At 39.1% G+C, this 13334-nt stretch overlaps 1 long non-coding RNA gene across 3 annotated transcripts in view; it reads right to left on the bottom strand.

Moving 5' to 3' along the window:
* LOC118169821 overlaps window positions 1–12171 on the bottom strand; it is a 54144-nt gene extending 41973 nt beyond the window's left edge. Inside the window, exons 1-2 of one of the 3 annotated variants that reach the window (XR_004752312.1) lie at window positions 11988–12171; window positions 1956–2158 (exon numbers count right to left, since the gene is read on the bottom strand). This is a non-coding gene — a long non-coding RNA (uncharacterized LOC118169821). Of the gene's footprint in view, window positions 1–1955; window positions 2159–4119; window positions 4239–11987 lie in introns of those variants that run through there. The other 2 variants (XR_004752307.1, XR_004752332.1) reach the window with 2 other exon arrangements.
* Between the last annotated feature and the right edge of the window lie 1163 nt (window positions 12172–13334).

The raw sequence follows: 13334 nt of genomic DNA, 5'->3' as shown, positions 1-13334 counted from the left end.
TCTGCAGGGAAGTTCTCTCTTGCTGCTCTGTGTAACCACACTGAATCCTTTGGGGCTCTCTTCCCCCCAGCTGAGCTCAGGCATTTCTGAAGGTCCCACGAGGTGTCAAGGCCCCAGCACCGTGCGCCCCTTTGACTAACAGACAAATCACAGAAATGCACACACTACGGGGGAAACCCAATGTAAACAAAAGCAGGAAGTGGTGCCTTTGTGTGTGTGCACACCAGCTATGCCTGCAATGTCAGATTAATCAAGGTACTTTTGGACATGGCAAAGTCTCATTATCTATTTCTATTATCTATTCCTATTTGGCGCAGCAGTTAAAAACTGTCTGCTTAGCTTTACTTTGCACACAGCTGCTTGACTGATTAAAGTCATAAAATTTGCCAATCACAGACCATTAGCAATAAAGCAAAATTGGTGAGTCATAGTTCAAAATATCAAGCTTTCAAACTCAAATATGGAACATGAAAAACAGGGTGTGGAAAGACGACTTTATTATTACAGGCTCTGTCCTTTGCCTCTGCCCAGGCTATTTTCCCCTCAGCTCAGCAATAAAGCACTGCCCAAAACAGACCCTAAGAGAGCCCCTCCCTGACAAGAGGCCTCCAAGCAGGGAAAGGGACAGGGTGAGACATAATCAAGGTGACTGTGATGACACTGGGAGGTTCAGGAAGAAACAGATCTGTTCACCCAACCTTCAGCCCAGTCAGGGTATCTCTGGAGCAAAGATCCCTGTGGAAGCTTTAAGCAAGCTGGTCTGGGTGCAGAATCAGCCAGACCATGGAAATGTAGAGTTCCCTGAGATGTTTACCACTCTATGTCTTCAAAATAAATTAAAAATTGTTTGTAACTCTGAAGCAGAAGATTAAGGTCCTTGGCAACATGGACTGGGAACAAGCTATGATGTGTCCCATCTTGACTGCCAACAGCACTATGTATTATCTTGGATCATGCAATGCAACAGGACCAGATGGGATGTGTCACCATAAGTGTATAGCAAAAAGCAAACAAAAGAGATTGGAAAAAGGGAAAAAAATACACAGGATCTGACCAGAGTCCATGGTTCTGCTTTCCTGCAAAACCATCAGATGTTGAAATATAAAAGAAAAAAGAAAAAGAAAAAGAAAAAAAAAAAAAAAAAAAAAAAAAAAAAAAAAAAAGAGAGAGAGAGAGAATTACATCTTTACTGGTAGAAAGAGTCAGAGGTCAGGCAACCTCCAGCTGACTCCAAGGCTATCTCCTTGACATTTTAGCTACCTCGATGTATTAAAATCATCCAGGCCTCAGAGTACATATTCCTTTCAGTGATGGCTCATGTCTGGTGAAAGGACACTAAAAAAGAGTCTAGTTTTATCATTAGTATTACCTCTTTACTGCTCTTGCATGAGAAATGAATACATTTTGCTCCTGTTCTAATTTTGTTTACCCTGAGGTCTCACTATGAAGAATGCACTGCAGTTCCCATCCAGCACTGATGGACTCCTTACCTACATCTTGCAAAGGGTCAGATCCTCCAGAAATTCTTCAGGAAACAAAACAAATTGCCTGCTGTTCTTCTCTTTGCTTTCTAGTCACTTACTTCCTCTTCAGATCCCTGTTTTTTCTCTCCTGTTGACTCACTTCTGCTTGTGCCCTGTTTTCATAAAGCTGTTACCCTGCCACTTCTCTGTCTCCTAATACTCAGCAACTTACAGAATTTTGCAAGACTCATTCAAACTGCAATAAAAGCAACATTAGTTATCATGCAGGAGTTTAGGGACATTCCTGCATCGGGACCAATCTTTACAGGAGAACGGTCCTAAACTTTTGCCATGAATAATTCAATACATTTACTTTATTTTTTTTCTCTACTTCCACATTGTGTTTAGCTTTCTTGTTCAGATGAACCGAATAAAAGTAAACACGTCCTCAGAAAATTAATGAAATCAACACACTGAATTAAATTTACATACCCAGATATGTTTATTGTTGTTGTTGTTTTAAGATTGTGGAAGGTTTTCCAACAATGTCTGCTGTCTTCTATTACATGCAACAGTAGATATTAAAGTGCAGGTGGATTGCAAACTCTTTAATTCAGGAATAACCTCCTTTTCAGTGACTAATATAAACTGACCTGAACCCCAGTTTTCATTTGGCTCCTGTTCCGAAAGAGGCCCTATGAGCAAGGATATGCATAGACACAGTGATAGGCTTAGTAACTTAGTCAGAAAACCCGTCAAAGTAAAGAAAAGCTTGCAAAAAATAAGCATGAAACACTACATGTGATAGTATAACTTATTTCTGTTTTATTTTTAAAGACTAGAAGCAGAATATGTACAGTGCCACCAACACTGAGAAAGGAAGTTTTCTTCACTGTGCCCTCTATTACTAGCACAGGCGAAGCTGACGTTTGTAAATGAATCTAATTAATCTGATATGTCTTGTGTATGTCAGAAAACAGCATTTGCAAATGATTAGAAATTAATAACCTAAAGGATAGTAATTGGTCCTTTTTCCAAGAGACTACAGCTTTTTTCTAATCATATCATAATGTTACCTGCTTGGATCATTTTTCAAGCTTATGACACTCTGTGCCCTTGCTGTGTTCTAAAGCACACCTATCTGATTGTACTCACTATCTTGCTCTTATTTTTCTCCTTAAAAAAAACAAACAAACAAACAAACAAAAAAATTCTTTCTTAAAGAAACACCTCAGATTTGTACTGGTGGAGTACCTGCCTATGATTTTGCATGACTGAAAGTTTCATCCTTAAAATTGAGTTTTAAATGAAGAGGGATAGTGATGGACTTAATCCATCACTAAAATAAAACCCCTTTTAAAATACACTCGTCACTATCGGAAACAAAATTGCACTTTGAAATGAAAATGAAAAACATACTCAAATGAGTTAGAGAAGGGTAATGAGATAGGCAGGTGGAGTAAAAGAAAAAATCTTATCACTTCTTCCTTTTCCTCAGATAAGAGCGATTTGGGATGCTCTAACACCAAGGATATAGTTATACTTTTAAAGATAATACCACGATAAAGTATGAGTAGTCAAAAAATATCAGCTGTCTATAGCCTCAAGATAAATCAGTTCAAATAAAAAAGCAGGACTGAGAAGCCAGGATTGCATTGTAACAAAGAACTTCCTGAGAAGCTTTTTTTTCTGTTATGAACCTCTGCCTTTGCACTGATTCATAAGACATGTTAGTACAAATATTTTATGGCAATAATACATGCAATGTCATCAGTCAGTTGACTTTTGGTAGTATTTCTGCAACTAAATATATCTATCTATAAAAAGGCATGCATCAGGCCTCCTCAGTGCAGGGAAACAGGCACTTCCAAAAGATATGAACAAAGATGTTCTACAGAAGCAGTACAAACCACCTCAGAGAGGCCCTCAATGGTTAAATGCAAAGAGAGATTAATCCAGCCCTTGTGGTTTACTGTAGTATAAATCCTCAAGGGGACCTCTCCAAAGATGGGAATAGTGTAGGAGAATTCAACCTTTGACAATAAATAAAAAAATAAATAATCACTGAGGTTTTTTTTAAAGGCTATTTACCACTAGAAGTTTGATCCTATACCACCACAGGAGACTTGATCCTTTGACTAGTAGCAAAATAAGAGAAAAATTGTGCAGAAGACAGCTGGAAGGAACTGGAAACGAGGGCATACCAAAGCAAGTTAAAGTCATTGCAGGGGTATGAGGCTGTAGGCCTGAAGTCCCCAGAGACCAGGAACCATCAGTCAAACAAGCACGGGATGGGCACTTTACAATTCACCTACACCCTGCTGCCTTAGAGAAAGGCAACTATTCCATTCAGGAGATTTTCATCAGTCTGTTGCTAGCTTCAATTTTCACTTACTAACTGGGGAAAGTGAAACATCCAAAGCTTTCTCAGCCATGGACTTTCAGCTAAGAACAGGTACCTCCCACAATTCCCAGTGTGAAATTAGGCAGAGACATCACTAACTATTGCCACTTTTTAAAGTAAATTCCAGACAAGAGATCTTAATTAAGACACCTTGCTGTATAACATGAGGAAGCACAGCCATGGGACATCTTTAATAAACTATATAAAACCGATTGCCTAATTGTAGCCCTCAAAAGAATGGATTCACCTTACTGAATTTCAGAGTGTTTTCAATGCTGTGCTTCTAATGGATGCTGTGCTTCTAATGGATGCTTTTCTCAGTTCTCTGCTTTTGTTGAAGCTTTACCAAATTAGTCATCCCCCTTGATCTGATCAAATAAAATAATAATAATAATAATAATAATAATAATTGAAGAGTCTCATCTTAAAATCTTTTAAGTTTTCTTCTTCTGCAGCCATAATCAATATCATTTTTTTCAGCCAGGTTGATGATGAGTACACAAAGCAAAGCTGTTCAAGCCTTAACATGGGCCCATTAGGAACCCTGAGTCTTCTTTCCATGGGTTCTTCAAAGCCAGTCTTAGGTCCTGCCATTCAACCTAACACTTTCTTCCTTTAGGGCCTTTCTGAAATGTCTCCACAAAATACCTCTTTTAAAGCTGCTTTTCAAAATAAGAAATACAATAAATAAATAAATCGATCAAATAAAGAAAACCAAAAAAAAAAAAAAACGAAAGGACTGCTCAGAACTTAACATAAGCTATCTTTTCACATTTTGGGGGGGACTGGACATATGTTCAGAAGTGGATTCCTACATTTCCCTGATGCTTCAACCCCACTTCCTCTGGGGCAATGGCTCTTCTGAGGAAAAATCCATCCCTAGGCTATTTTCAGATAAAATTTGCTGACTTCTCCAAATCCAATCTCTGGGGAAAGTGTGGGTGGTTGAGAGAAAAGGCACAGACAGATATGAGCCCAAATTGTTTAAAATGACAGTTAAGCCCAAACATGCAATCGCCTTTTATTTGCATCTCAGTTTTTAAGGATTTATAGTCTCATGCCTTTGAGAGTCAAACTCCTGCTGCCAATGCAACTTATTAGCAATCCTGCAAGGCTCACCCACCCATAGCACAGCCATTCCTGGGGAAGTGCTAGGGCAAATGTCTGAGAAAAGATGGATTTATTCTGCTCTCCATGGCATGTTATAATTGATCCTTCCCTGTATCCCGCTCCCCTTTCTTTCTCTTGGCCACTGAGCTGGCAATTACTACAGACTAAAGCTGTGTATTCAGTGTACTTGGAAAGAGAAAAATGAGCTTGTCCATGTCAGAGGGAAGGAAAGAATATAAATTGAGTCATATCAGCCACACAAAGGAAGAAGGAAAAAAAAAAAAAACACAGCACAAAAACACAGAAATGAACAGCAAAGCCATCCCCCAAACTAAGAGCTGAGTAGGCTTTAAGGTGCCCCAGTGAGACTCCATGCTTTATCAATAAATTGCATTATCTCTGCCTTGATTATTTCTACTACAGAAGGTATCTGTGAAGTTATCAAGACCCAAGTGGCTTAATAAGATCCCAAAGAGATAGAGTTGATAATTGTTTCCTGACAGCTTTATGTCCGCAACTGATGCGTCTTTTAAGGTTTTTGTGTTCTTGCAGGCAAGTCTAAAGAGGAACATATGTTGTGTCTTATCATGTGTGGATTGTAGGATGGTGCGGGGGAGAGCTGGAGGGGGAGGTGGCATTGATTTGGAGCAAGGAAACCCCTTCTTGTCAGTCAGCCTTGAGAGCTGCTTAGTGCCTTGTTAAATACATTGATAAATGCATATCTCGGTGAAGCTCCAGGAGGACTACTTCATGTCAGGAGATTTTATTTTGCAGATTGCCCTCTAGACAAGAGAAACCTGATTTCTGAACCTACACAAAAGGCTCGCTGTGCTTTGTGCGTGTATTGATCTGGCAGCACCGCAGCAGCTGTGAGCTTGCATGTCTGTGCTGCCGGCATAATCAGAAACATGCTACATGCAGGATGCAGCAAGCTTCAAGAGCTTAACAAGCCAGATAGGGGGCCTGTCAATTCCTTTCAGGGCAAACAGCAGGGTAAAGAAGCAGCATATATGGGGAACTATCAAAGCTATTGCAACAAAAAAGGGATGAGGAAATGACAAAAGAAAATTAAAACCACAAGAAAATCACCGAAAGATACAAAACGTCAGTTTATTCACCTATCGTATGGATATGGTTGCTTTGCAGTACTCACACAAATACAATATGCAATAGAATTACATTCTGAAAACCAGAAACCTCATTTCAAAATAAGTCCGGGTGATATTCTAGTCTGTTTTCCTTTCTCATATTTTCCAGCCGTCATGAAGCCCTCCTGTGTTGAACAAAGCTTTTTATGGTAGGAAAGAATCTGCTTTGCTTGTCTTAATGTTTTTCAAGCACCTTTCATCATCATTGAATATCATATTTTTGGCTTGTGGATATGTTTATATATTATTTTTATCCTGCTTTCAGTACATATACATTTTCTCAAAATGGTTTTCTGCTTAATGTATGGGCTGACTTTAACAGTTCCCATTTTGCTACAATACTTATACCTGACATTGTCTGAAATCATGTTTTATGTTCAGGCAGTAGCACAGTGAACAAAAGAAAGGTGATACTGGTAGTTTATATCATATGGACTTGGCTTTGAGGTTAGTAAGTAAGTCATTAACATATGGTTTATTCTTGCAAATGCTCACACACAGAGCGCCTTCAGGCGTGCAAGGAAGCACAATGAACGGGGGGCACTTCCTCTGCATGACTGTGCAGAACGCCTCTTGGTTTTCCTTTTTCCACTGACACACCATGGAGAGAGCAGTTGGAAACCTGTGTGTTCTGGTCAGAGCTAATGCTACTGCAGTGTTGAAATGCATGCTTTTGTTGTTGTTGTTGTTGTTGTTGTTGTTCTCTATGCTTTTCATTTTTGGATGATGTAAAAAGTATGGTAATCTTAGTTCTTCTTTCTCTTCCAGTGTGTGAGCTTTCTGTGTGATCCCTTAAGCATGCTTTGAGGTAGCTACCTCACTACATGTTCATACTGCTCAAAATCAATCAGGCTTTTAAAACAGTTTTTGCCTTTCTTTGTGTAGTTAAATGTAGAAACTCCTTTCATAATTTTAAATAAATGAAAAGGTAGGATCAGTGGAGAATTAAATTAAAACAGAGTGGGAACAAGTGGTTCGGACCACAGTGGTAATATCTGGAAACCAACAATTATCTATCTTGGTAAGTGTGTAATTACTATAGAAAATACCTACCAGTGAAAATGCACAGTAATGCATCACTCTTCTCTGATGGCTGGGTCATGGAAAACATTAACAGAAATACTGGATCTTATTCATCCAAGAACACCAAGGTGAATTAGACCTAGCTATGTATCAAAAAGACATCATTCCTCTATCTTTGCATTGGTAATTAACACCAGCAATTTAGAAAGATAGATGTATTCATCATACAGCTACATAAACCACACACGTATTCATAGAATAGCCTGTCTTCCCTCTAAGCTGTAGATATGAGTCATTTAAAAATTTCTTTGTAGGCCTTAAGTGTCAAAATTGTGGCTGTCAGCCACAGAGCTCTTTTGAGCTAACAAAAAGGGCCTTGTCCAGTAAGCTACAGAGGCCACAAAGCTAAGTCACTGAAACTTTCTGTTCTTTAGTTATTAAGCTGGAAAGCATGGACACTATTAAGGACTCATTCTTTAATGGGTAGGGCATGGGTGAGGCAGAGGGCTCCACAATTCCAAGAGTTCTTGCTCAGGAGATAACATATTTAGAACTCACAGCCCTGTATATGCCACATGCACCTTGGTTGTCTCCACTTTGGAAACTAGATATTAGGATATCACTTCCTCTAATAAAGAGATAGAGGAGAGTAGCAAAGCCAAAGAACTTCTTCGTGCCTTTGGTATCAGAGAACTCACAACCTAAGGCAGGTTGGGCCTTCCTCCAAAGAGGAAATCATATGTCTCCATCAACTCAGTGTGCAGGTCGGGCACTTGCTTCAGGAGGACTGCTTCACGAGACAGCAGAAACCCAGGTGTTCTGGATCTCATTCCAAATTCTGCTTTACTTCTACGACTGGAAAAGCAGCACTGACTACAGAAGAAAAACCTTTCTTGTTTTATGTGTTCTCACACATGCCCATACTGCATCTAGATCTTGGTCAGAGACACAGCCTCACTTATTACAAAAGGACACAAAACACTCACCACTTCAGCCAGGTATGGTTGGGTTGGTGATGGACAAATGAACTGTACTGCAGTCTGTCCTCTCTCATGAGACTGGAATACAAGTAGAACTAAGCAGAGCTAATAGGGGGATGTCTCCACCCCTCTCATTTCTTCCACATCACTCTGATAGGCCTGAGCCGACGTAGTTGCCATAGTTGCCGACTTACTTAATATGTTGTTTCACCTGTCTCTTCTATTTCTCTCTCCCTTTAATCTCTCGCTATATGCTGAAACTGCTAGATCATTGAGAGAAGGGTTGATACTTATTTTGTTCATAACATCTAGTACTGGGAGGTGCTAAATAGCATCTGTAGGCACTTTCAAGAAGCAAGCAAGTAATGCCATGGCTTTTGAGCAACTGCTGTGGCAGTGTTAATAAATATTTCCCCTGCTTTACAAAATGATGATTACAAAGCAAATGCAATTCACTCCACAATGTGAGTGGTGGTAAATCAAAGTAAGAAGTGATGTTCTAGGCTATCTGGTTCCTCTGCAGAACTTGTGTTAGCTTTTATCTGCTTGTTATTATCTACGCTTGTTTTGTTCAGGTCTCAGTATCTGCTACGTCCCCACACAAGCACTCATTAAGCTCTTCCTCCCACAATATTTTAAGTAAAGACTTGTCTTCCAGAGCTTTCTCAAGGTTGTAGCTCAGATAAATGCAAAATGTCAGACAAAGCTGAAAACTGTGCTCTCATCTTAATTCTGACAGTTTTTATCAAGGTCTTCCAGGTCAGTAGAATTCAGAGCTTCTTCTTCTTTGCCAAATTTAGGAGCTGGTCACAACTCCTGATAACCAATTACTACTCATCAGCTAGGTCATATCTTTGAGATAGTGGCAGTTGTTATGAATGGAATTAATCTAAGTTATGCCCCTTGGGCCTTATCCCTAAAATCTTCAGTGAGAACTTGACAGACCCATTAGTTAACAGTGAAGTCATGGCTTCTTAATATAATTCTGTCTTATTAATTAATGAACCATGTAAATCACGTTCAATATAGTGATGAGGTAGCCTCAAATCAAATTGGTATGGAGGTCAAGGAAGGAAGGTGAATAAGCTCAAGCGTTTTGTTGCCTCTGGCTGGATATGCTTTTCTCTCCTCTTCTTTGACCAGACTAGTTCAAACAGCCAGCACTGGCCAACTGACAGGGACATCTTTGTCTGCACATAAATTGATGAATTTCTTCTGACCTCAGAGAGAAGCTTAGAACAACCCCTGCAGCAATCTGAAGAAGTAGTGTTATCAGAAACCACACTTTTCTTCTCTCCAAACAGCATTCATTTTATGTCTGACCACCTGGGCTTGGAGGGGATCTGACAAGTAGGTTTTCTCCTAATGGTTATTGCTCAGCCTAGGGCTGACAATCTGAAAAGCTGTGGAGTTGGACAGATTCTGCTCTTCACCCATACAAAACAAAAAGGCAATAAGCACATCCATATCAAAGGAGAATAGCATCCTCACATGTTGCAGAAGACTCAAATCCAGCAGATCTACCAGAGGATGGCACAAAGTGAGCAACAGGCCCCTTCCCGCTGGATAACTGACAGAAACTAAAAGCCACAGAGGATAAAAAGATAAATTAAGAAGCACAAATTGTGAATTATCAGGCAAATTACAACTGGTAGAGTTGTCACAAGCCTAGCATAAGAAACTACATGGAGCTCTGAAGTGGTCAGCTGGTGGAGGGGAGCTTGGCTGTCCTCCACACCAGAGCTGTGCTCAAGGGGAAGGCAACACCACTGCAAAGGAGACTGCCAACTCCCAAAAAGTCTCCTGCCTGAGAGGCTGCCTGCACTCTGCATCTCAACTTCTTCTGGTAAGAATAGACTGTGAAGTCAAAGAGGGGACATTGCAGGAGCATATGAAGTGAGAGCACCTTCACCAGTCCCAGGTAAGCCATAGTGGAAAGAAGCAGGCATGTAGACAGTTGTGGTGTTGATGTTTGTTTTCCTTGAATGCATCATCTAACAAACATTTTCCTGGAGTCTGGCTCTTACTCACAGTTTTGCTTGGGCACCTTCAGAGGACAAAAATGTAGGTGCTGAGTGTGACTCACCCACCGATGTGATCTCAGTCAGTATCAGGAAACTGCAGCGCAGGCCAAGGAAGGAAAAATCATGTCACCTCATCCCATGGGAACGATGTCCCCGGGACATGTCATAAAGCGCAGAGAGCTCAGAGCATATCTGAGCTGTCATTAGCTAGGATAGCCTCTGTGTAACGCAATCTTGACTCTCTAATCTCAAGCCATTCACAGGACTATTTCACTAGCATTTTCTTCTTTTTTTTTTTTTTTTTTTTTTTTTTAATTTCATCTCTATTTTTGGAGAGAAGAGAGCAGAGGTAATTGAATAATAAGACTGGCAGCAAAAACACCAAGTTCTTTAACTGTCTTTGCCAACCTCTTTTGTGACTGACAGCATGTCATGTCACTTTTTTGTCTCAGTTCTCTACTAGTATATGAGGATAACAATAGTCCAAGTGGTTTTGAGAGACTAAATTCAGTAATGTCCCAAGCCAAAGCCCATTGAAGTCAATGGAAAAGCTCTCAATTACCTTGAAGGGTTTCAGGTCAGATCTTGCTTATTCAGCATTATAAGAGGCATTTGAAAACCCTTTAAATAGTGCCATATGTGTGCAGAGGTATTGCTTATTACAGGACTGTAGAACAAACTTTTCAGCTGCTACAAGCACACATGAATAATACCTTTTCTCAGCCTCATTTTTAACGATCTTTGCTCCTTCTGAAAAATCATTGCAAATTATGTCAATACTAACAATTGTCTTCAACACCCCATCAGACAAAGCATTTATTCTGTTGCCTACAGACTCCTTTTAATCTGGAAGAAATGCAGATCTAGATAGGTCTGAAGGCAATGAAGTAATGCACCATAGCTGTCATTCTTTAACAGTTTATGGTCAGTCTTTGTAAACCTTCATGACAAGTTTCAGTTGATTGACAGCTACTGGGCTGGAGCCCCACAAACAAGTTTTAAAGGTCCAAGACAGACCTAATTTTCTCTAATAAGATTAGATACCACAGCTCAAGACTGCCTTATGAATAAAAAGCCATCACTTATAATGGTCTGTCTACTTGTTACTCTGCGCAGAGACTGAAAAAATTCACTGTAGCTCTGGAGTGAAGTCAGTAATCTCTTAGACCTGTTGAAAGCCTTTATGGTCACAAGGATCAATCTGATGTCAAGGTCAAGGTCTCTACTCCATCCGGATAATTTGGTACAGAAGCTCTGCAACAGATTCACATGCAAGGGACAGAAAGCACCAGTGCTGGCATTTAATATTTTTCTGTTCAGGCAAGAGCAGGACAAAACACTGACAAGGCAGTTCACATTGAATAAAACGAAGAGGAGAAGGGAGAGAGATGCCATTTTGAAAGCATTCAGAGATGCCTGGTGTTAAAACTTTGGGCTATGTGAAACTTCTTACATGAAGTCGTTTTTGGAGATAAATAAATAAATAAACAAATAAAAGTACAATTGACAATACTAAACTCATTTAGATATAATCATGTAGTTCATTTAGTTGTACACTACAACAAATATATTAAGCTAAACGTTTTAGTGTTTACTATCAAAATATGTGCTGTTTCTTGAACACGCAACTTTATAGAAAACTTTACTTCATTTTTAATGGAAAATTTAAAATCTGCTTGAGAAAATTTTAAAACGTTAAAAAAATACTTCCTGTTGAAATGAAATGTATAATTCAGAAGAGTTTGCTTGTCCCTCTGAATTTTCAAAATGATAAACAAATTAGAAAACAAAACACAAAACATCTTCCACACAGTTCTAATAAAATAATTTCTTACTACCGTTGTGCCTGAGGGTTTGGACTCTCCAGCAGTTACACAGTATAAAAAGGGAGAAAGTGGGAAAGATAAGCTTGAAGGGAACTCTAACCCAATAACACAGACATTTTGCAGGCAGTAAATGCTGAAGTATTATCATAGTAATTGACATCACAAATGCTCCAAGCTAAATGTATTGATTGTCAAGGTCAGCATTTTAGGCAGCAACAGCAGACATCCTCATCCATTAGCCCTGAAATATTGATTTCAGTCAGGAAAATAAAAGCCAGGAAAAGGAAAATACTTGAGCAATAAAATGATCTTTCTCTATCTTTGTTTTCCAGACATGGGAACAGACACCCTGTTCAGAGCATGTCAGCATATATAGAATTGCTGAAAACTCGCATGAATTTCCCATTCCTCAGCCTATTCAACATGCATTTGTATTTGAAATGGCTAATATATATATATATATATATATATATATATATTTAAAAAAAAAAAGACCTCTCTAAATGCAGAATCCAGAAAATAGACAAGGGCATAGCTTCGGCTTTATCTTGCTTGACAGAGGAGGCTGTATCTCAAAACCACAAGTTCTTTTGGAATATTATCATAGAAGTTACAAAGAAAATGAAACCTGGTAAGTGCCAAATGCTTAATTATATAGCAAATACCAACCATTAAGAAAGTGTCCCAAGGCTAGAAACATTCTTTAAAATTGCTTTCTCAGCAATTGTTGCCTCAGCTTTTTAAACTGTATTACTTAACATGAAAAACAGCATGGTTAAACACAATGAACTAGTTTTAGAAATCTGGACAGAAGTGAAAAAAAAATCCCAAACACTTAAACAACTCATAGCATGCACTTTTTAAAGACAAATAATTGTATGTATGTTCTTTGGCTATGTGTGTGACTAAATGAGGTTCAACACTACCTCATGTCATTTGGTAACACCCAGTTGTAAAAAGGTACCTTATGAAGCTGACTATTGTGATTTTCTAAATTTGTATCTATATGGCAAAGGTAAAAACAATTCTCAGAACAGCAGACACTCCAGGACTATGATCATTTTTTCTTTAATAAACATTCTTGTTCCCTGCTAGAAATAATTGTCTTTGTGCTTTTTTCTGTCACACAGCAAATTTTCATGAGGAATGTAGCAAAGCAATCGGTGTATGCATATGGATGTAGTGGCCAAAGGCAGGCAGACAAATTACACTAAGTGCATCTGAAGAAGCAGCTGCCATCTGCAAGAATAAAACTATGCAGCAAGAGCTGCAGTGGCCATTACTACAGTAAGAAGTGCACAAATGGAAAGTGATTGGAGCACGTAACATGGAGCACATAACAAAAGACAGCATAGA

This window comes from Oxyura jamaicensis, chromosome 1 (assembly GCF_011077185.1).
Source record: "Oxyura jamaicensis isolate SHBP4307 breed ruddy duck chromosome 1, BPBGC_Ojam_1.0, whole genome shotgun sequence".
Classification (NCBI taxonomy): domain Eukaryota; kingdom Metazoa; phylum Chordata; class Aves; order Anseriformes; family Anatidae; genus Oxyura; species Oxyura jamaicensis.
Note: the sequence above shows the minus strand (reverse complement) of the source record. Positions and strands in the feature narration are given on the sequence as shown.